Source organism: Channa argus, chromosome 3, assembly GCF_033026475.1.
Source record: "Channa argus isolate prfri chromosome 3, Channa argus male v1.0, whole genome shotgun sequence".
Classification (NCBI taxonomy): domain Eukaryota; kingdom Metazoa; phylum Chordata; class Actinopteri; order Anabantiformes; family Channidae; genus Channa; species Channa argus.
The window spans coordinates 12,843,106-12,850,388 of NC_090199.1; positions in this window are offsets into that span (position 1 = coordinate 12,843,106).

Sequence of the window (7,283 nt, forward strand, 5' to 3'; positions counted from 1 at the left end):
TGGCTTGCATTTCCCTCTGCTGTTCAACTGCAAAATTTTTTGTTTGTTTTTTGCTTTTAAGTCAGAGGCTACTTCTGGCTCCAGATTCAGTTCCTATACTTCATTTCAGAAGGAAGACTTCATCATTCCTTAATTTTTTACTGCAAGCCCTCCCTCAGCTGTGTAATGTGCTTGCAGCTGAACGGTGGGAGTGAGCAAGGTGTCACAATTTCTGAAGCAATTAAAGAGTTAGAAATATCTCAGCGGGGGTTTCTGCAGAGTATAAATGTGGTTTGCACTGCATGCCAGGCAGTTTTAATTTCTAGCAGCCAGATGTATGTGCCTCCAATTTTTGACGTACATTCTGAAGAAATCACAAAGGCGTTACAACAAGGGAAGTGACTGTTACGATGAATGATGGGGAAAAGGCCCTTGAAGCCCAGAGCCACAAGCATTGTTTTTGCTGTAATTTCATGGTAATAAGTGTCACACTAAATCCTCATAGGGCCTGTTGAGTAGACGGTAAATCATAAATTGCAAGACTTTAGACAGTACAAATTGCTAGTTAAGTCTGTTGTAAATCTAAATGAGCTTTCATGGAGAATAAATTGCATACATGTTAAAAAATGATAGCTGTGTGTGATTGCCAAACAAACACAATGAATATATATAAGTGGTGCTAATATTTATCTATATAAATAGAAAAACAATGAATTCTCTACAGAACAAGCTCTGGGAAGGTACTGTAAGATTTGCATTAGTTTTAGTAAAGTGTACCTTTAAAACTGGTATAAGTATGTGTTTATTGTGTATCTTCAATCCACTTAGAAGTGTAAAAGACAGGATGCAGGTGATTGTAACTGATGTGACATTTACAGAAATTGTGATTCTATTTGGTTCACCCAGCTGAAGCCATGCAGAAACCACATTCAGCTGCAAATGACACTGTGTATACATTTTCTATGTCAAGAGCTTTTATTTCCTTGTTTTGCCGGCTTTAATTTTGCATGACTTAATTTCAGTGTCATCTGAACAACCCCTGTTCAATGTAATATTACATTTCTCATTACAAATACATGCGGTTTTTAGACTATGTTGTTTTAACTGTCTTTTGTTTGTCCTTTTAATGTATCCTTCATGAGCCAAAGTAGCCTGACAGTAAGATGACTAATTACTTCTTTTGCCATGCAATTTAAATTTTATCATCTAGAGATCAAAGGGGGATATATTAGTTTTTTGGTGTCACTCCTTGAGCTTAATGGAATACAATGATTTATTTAAGAGGAGATTTGATAGCTTCTCACTTGAGAAGATCGTTTGCTATTCTCCCTGCATGTGCTTTCTTCATGGTGATGTGGACACACAGTAAACAAGAGACCGATATAGCCTCGCTACATCCGCATTTGAAACAGTGGAGCCACTATACAGTCATAGTAAGAATGTAAGCCAGTCACACATACATGCAGAGCAATTTCATAATAACTAAGCAATTGCTTTTTGTCAGGTAGAGCCTCGTGTTGTGTTTGGGCTATACCTCATGACTATTCCATGGGGTAATTAAGTTATGCAACATGTACACTTCTTATCAAGGGCCCAGGACATCTGCAGCTCATTTCACTTTGCAGAATTAGTTTCATCAAGGTCAGTGCAATAGTGCAAACACCAAACTTGAACCTATCTCTGGAAATTATATTTTTCCTAGGTAAGCATTCATAAACCTGTGCATATTTTCACTTTTTAGCTTTGTACATTTATTAACCTGTAATTGTTGTAATTATTTAATGATTTTGTTTACGTGGTTACCATGGTTGATGGATACTAAAGAAGTACATATAAAGTAAACAGAATTATTGTTCATTCAGAATGTAAAATGTACTTGGAAATCATCTGGTTGTTTTGTTTGAACTTTTTGGATATAGCTTTTAAAATGGAAACCGAACCTCTGTCAATTGTTTAAAAACTTTACTAAATCTCTTGTGCAAAAGGCGCATTTTTGCAGACATAATTACTTCCTGTTATCCATTTTTATGGTTGCATAATGTAGTGTTTGCAGCATGCATTAATTACTGCTTTTTAATGCTGTATTTCTTACAACTGATAATACTGTTGGAGAAAACTGGTCATTATCATCCCATTAACCCTCTGGTGATTTGTGTTTACCAATCACACCTTGTGTTGCTTGGTTTAAATATAGTCAGGATGGGTATAAAGTCTAAAATAAATGCAATAATTGCTGGTCATGTTTTAAAGTGCTCATTAAAGCACAGAAATCTAACAATCCTTTTGCATCATATGAAAGGAAGTAGCCTTTGTCCCTCCCGCTGCATGCTTCTATTTATAGATTTATCATCTGCATGCTCAGTGGATGGCTCAGTCTTCCACTGCTCATTTCCTCAGGCCTGTCAGCCAAATGACTACTCTGCTCATTTGTATTTGTATTTTTTTCCCATCCATTTTTCTATCTTACTTAAATATGTCGATCCTGTTAAGTAGCAACCAGCTGTCCTTAATAGCAGCATTTGTGCTGTCAGAGATTAAATAGCGTACATTAAATTATAGCATTATAACCCCTTTTTGAAAAATTAGGTCAGAATTTGAAATGGAAAGAGCTTTTGATTGTAATTTTAGTTTCTGTGCATCGTTGTCTTTTAAGTAATTATGAAGTACTGCATAAACAACCTTAACTCTCCTGCTCATCTTCTTATTTCCCTTTTCTGTTGTTTACACGTATAAAATTGGGTTAACTGTTTCTCATCGCAGTTAATACACACTGTGTTGCAACTCTGCAAGCCTTTAACATGTATTAGAAAACCAACAATCAATAAATGGAGACCTTTATCTTAATGTGAGAATATTCTTCATTCTGAAGTTCACGTACGTACCATACTCTTCAGTCAGAAACGGAATTTCATGAATTGTAACTCAAATGTAATGTTTCATTCTCCTGCTTTATGCAATGTCCATTTTTAGGCATCCTCAAGGAACAAAATATCAGTAACATGTGTTTTTTGCTTCCTCAACCACAGCAGGCAGTCTCAAAGTGATAATTCCCTAATCAAAGTGATGTTAGGAAATTACCCAAAATGTTTTCAATATGTGACTGGAGGGCAGTTCCTTTTTACGTGAGACTCGTTTGTCAGTCTCATTGGATTTACAGTCAAGCTTGTGGCTCATAAAACGTCTTTTGGCAATAAACAGTGTAGAGGCCTGGAGCCAAGACAGAGATGGACAACGGCCATGCAAAATTTAAAAGGAATCAGTTTGAGTTGATTATTGTTCATCTACTCAACTTTTCTATGTCAAGATGGACTATAAATATCTAAGACCTATTTGACAAATAATCTTGTATTGCATTATTTTCTAGGCTCTCATACTGTAATTGTAGCTCTGCTATAGCATGTGAATGTGTGAGTGTTCAAAGAAAAAACTAATGAGCAATAAGGGTACAGTACAGTGAGTTGAGGGAGTTGTTTATCTTGTTGACACTGATCGTTTACTCTCTACGTTCTTCTTATTTGCAAGCACCTTCCACCTCCCAGCCTCCACTCCATCCTTTAGGCCAAAGGTCAGCTACTGTAGTTTGTTTTCACCATTTTGGGTTTACGCATAATCAGGATTAGCCTTGTTAATGATCCTCAGAGGATCTAGTGTATTTGGAAAAAAAGCTGAAGCCAATGGACATATTATGCATTTTCTGTCAGCAGGCCTAGGATCAGATTTTTGTAAAAGGGGTGAAATTATTTTTTAATTACAAATCATGGCATATAGATTGTGTCATAATCAAAATAGATGCTAAAAACCCTGAGCTGATTGAGTTAAAGCCTATTACAAGGCTAAGATCAGAAATCCAGTGTTCATGCCCATACTAAGCAAAGGTCACATGGTATTAGTAGAAGAACGTTCTGATTGGTCTCAAGCAACATCTCGTGTTCACCAGACTAATTATGTCCCATGACAAAAAGGTGCTTCTGCTTGTTTTTGTTTCCTTTCAGCTTAAGCTTGATGCAATACACCACATGATTTGCACAGTCGACTCTGACACTAAAGCCTTAGTCACTGAAATGACATGTTCCGTCACCCATCCCTCCTACTGTGTGTTTTCAAGAGCATCCTGTTTGTCATTGTTGATGTATGAGACAAATATCAAAGAGTCAACTGTCTGGAAATACTCCTAAAGGGTGAGGTGGGGCGTGTACACAACCGGGGTTGTTTCTGTGCACCTACTGTACAGGATAGACACATGCACTAATGTAATCTAAAATCTGAGCCTGGTTCTGCTGGAGGTTTCTTCCGTTAAAGGGAGTTTTTCTTCTCCATTGTTGCCTAGGGTTGGGTTCTCTCTATACATCTTTATAGTCTTGACTTAATTCTGTGAAGTGCCTTGAGATTACTTTGTTGTGAATTGGTGCTATATAAATAAAGTTGAATTGAATTGAATTAGAGAGCATTTCTTACTGGACTTACTGACTTTTGTGTATTTATTTAAAACTATAAAAAACATGGAAATATGTCATGTAGATTTGTCTGTAATATTCATCTGTAATAGAGCACAAACGTTTCTGCAACAAGCAGTACTGTACTTATGTTATTATAATATGGCAGGGTATTCTCATGGTATAGTTGACTGTTTCCATCACATAATGAAACCTCTGAAGGCCTGAGACTGAGCTCAACCCTCACTTGAAACCTTTGATGTTGCTAAGTGTCAACCTCAGTCTGTGGACTTATATTTCTGTCATTCAGCCAGAATATCTGGGATGTATGGGACACTCCTTCCACACACACATGAATGTGTGCACACAGTCTAGACATTTTTTCTTCCTTGATCATTGTTCAACTTTCTGTGTATGTTGTGCAGTGACATTTGGGGATGACCCTGTCTCGTGACTTTCTTTAAACTTTTTAAGATTTTAAAGACACCAATCACAGCTCTGTTCTAACATGACGGTTGTCACGTCTGCTTTAGTCATATCTGATCCAGCCATACGTATCTCAGCATGATGATATCCATATTATCAGATCACAGTTTGGTTATTTTTAAGAGGAAACAAGGATAGACAAAATAATGACAGCAGTAAGCTTAGAAGTTAATGAATCTTTGTAATGTTAAACCCACTGGAAAAAACATGGAGTTCAGTGTCTTATCCAAAGAAACTTCAGTATAATGACAGGAGGAGCTCAAACCATCAACTGTGTGATTTTCTATATGTCTTTTTTATGTAATGATTTTGGAAGCTATTCCACTTGGTATTATTCTTTCTAACGTTTGCTTTAGAAATTATCAGATAACAGTCCACCCAGGTATTTGTGATTTGTGAGTTACACGAGTCCTTGAATTCTGCATGACCCTGCAATTTCCTCCAATCACTGAAACTTTTCTGTAAATTTTACTTACACTGTGCAGTGTCCCTAAATGCCTAACATTTGTGACAAACCAGAGTTGCTGACATACTGACACTACATGGTGTGAAGGGAAAGTAAAACCGTGAAGGGATTGACATAATTAATTTGGGACTATGAGGGTCTCTTTTACCAGTTTTTTCTTCATCTATATGTGTACATAAAGTACAATCTTATCTTTGCTTCCACCCATGCATTCTCTCATTTTTTCTGCACCATGTGTCCTACTTTCTCCATCAGGGTAGTTCTGCCCACAGAGCTAATGGCTGTTCAAACAGCAAGGGTCTGAAAGGTGGCAAACTGTTCTACTATCCTATGCTGTTTCAGTCCTGTCATCCAGCATTTTTTCGGTGGTACTAGCGGAAGCACCTGCCCTCCTTTCTGTGTCTGGCAATGCTCACGTGGACTCCCTACAGATTCCTGAGTTCCTCAGTTCTTCTGCCTTCCTGGCATGGGTGCTGCAGCATTGCCACTGTCAACTGCTCCTTCCCCTCTTGTGCTCGGTGGCACATGATAGCACCATGTTGCTGTGGCATACGTCGTCCATGGGACCTCCAAGATCACATGCAGTGTTGAAGCATGAGTGCACAGGGCTGCCACATTCAGAATTGTCGTGTAGGATGTGGATATATCAAGGAAAACCTGTGCCACTGTTAAAAATAACATGAATTTTGTATTATCAGCCTCAGTGGTTAACTAGTGAGAAAAAAATGAGACTCAGCTGAAACACAGAAACATCGCATAAAAAAGCCATACAGCCACAGAACCTGAAGGGGGGCAGGGATGTCTGTATGTGAGGTTGAATGGGCTCAAATAAAACAACCATATCCGTGACCATGGCAACTGGTGAACTTCAGCTAATTCATACACTCAAACAGCGGGTCTCTAACAACAAACATCCTCCCAATAAATATGCAAACCAGGCCTATCTTATTTTGTGGGTGGGCGGCAGAGACGGACAGTGACAGACCACCCACCAATGGATGTGATTCTCTCTTGATAATGGATGAATTTTAGAAAATGAAAGCGGCCTCTTGTTGAAACAGGAATAAAGAAGAAGCCTGTGTCTCATGGTTTGAGAACCCGCTGAGAATACTTGTCAGGATGTCTGGATTTACAAATCCCTGGTGTCCCATTGCTTTTAACCTTTGTGACATTGTTTACCGTGTATTTCCGTGCATTCAGTCGAAGCGATACTCCACCCAAAAATTATGCTCCAAAGCTTTTTGAGTATCACCCCCTGTATGTTTCAAAGGTGGTTGAAAGGTTTAAACGTTTTCCTTTTTAACAAAACAGGAATTGTGATCAGCTTGAGTGTGCATTTTTCAGCTGCTGAAAAAAAATTGTGTGGTATGTATAGCGATACAGTCAGCCGTTAGTCTAACTTGCTTACATTGAACTAAAAAAACAAAACACACAAACACCAACCAGAAAGAGAATCCAAAAGCTGACAATCCGTGTTTATTGCAAGTTTCATGTTGTACTGTTATCATTGCCTCGTGACTCCAGCGGCAAATGTAAATGGTCTGCACTTATATAGCGCTTTTCTACCTATTGGCACTCAAAGCGCTTTACACTCACCGGGAGCAACTAAGTTGGGGTTCAGTGTCTTGCTCAAGGACACTTCGACATGTGACCAGATTGAACCAACAACTGTGAGATTGGTGGACAACCGCTCTACCTTCCTGCGCCACAGTCGCCCACAAACACATAAACATAATGGTAGTATAATTCTCAGATTTAATTCTTAGTATAAAAGCAAATATTTCAAATTATTACTTAATTTAATATTTGTTATTGTGACAGAAAAATGTTGAACCACTTTTGAACCACATTCCATTTTTAAACTGTATGGACTAGACTTGGTAATACACGACTAAATACACTACAAGAAGCATCCAAAC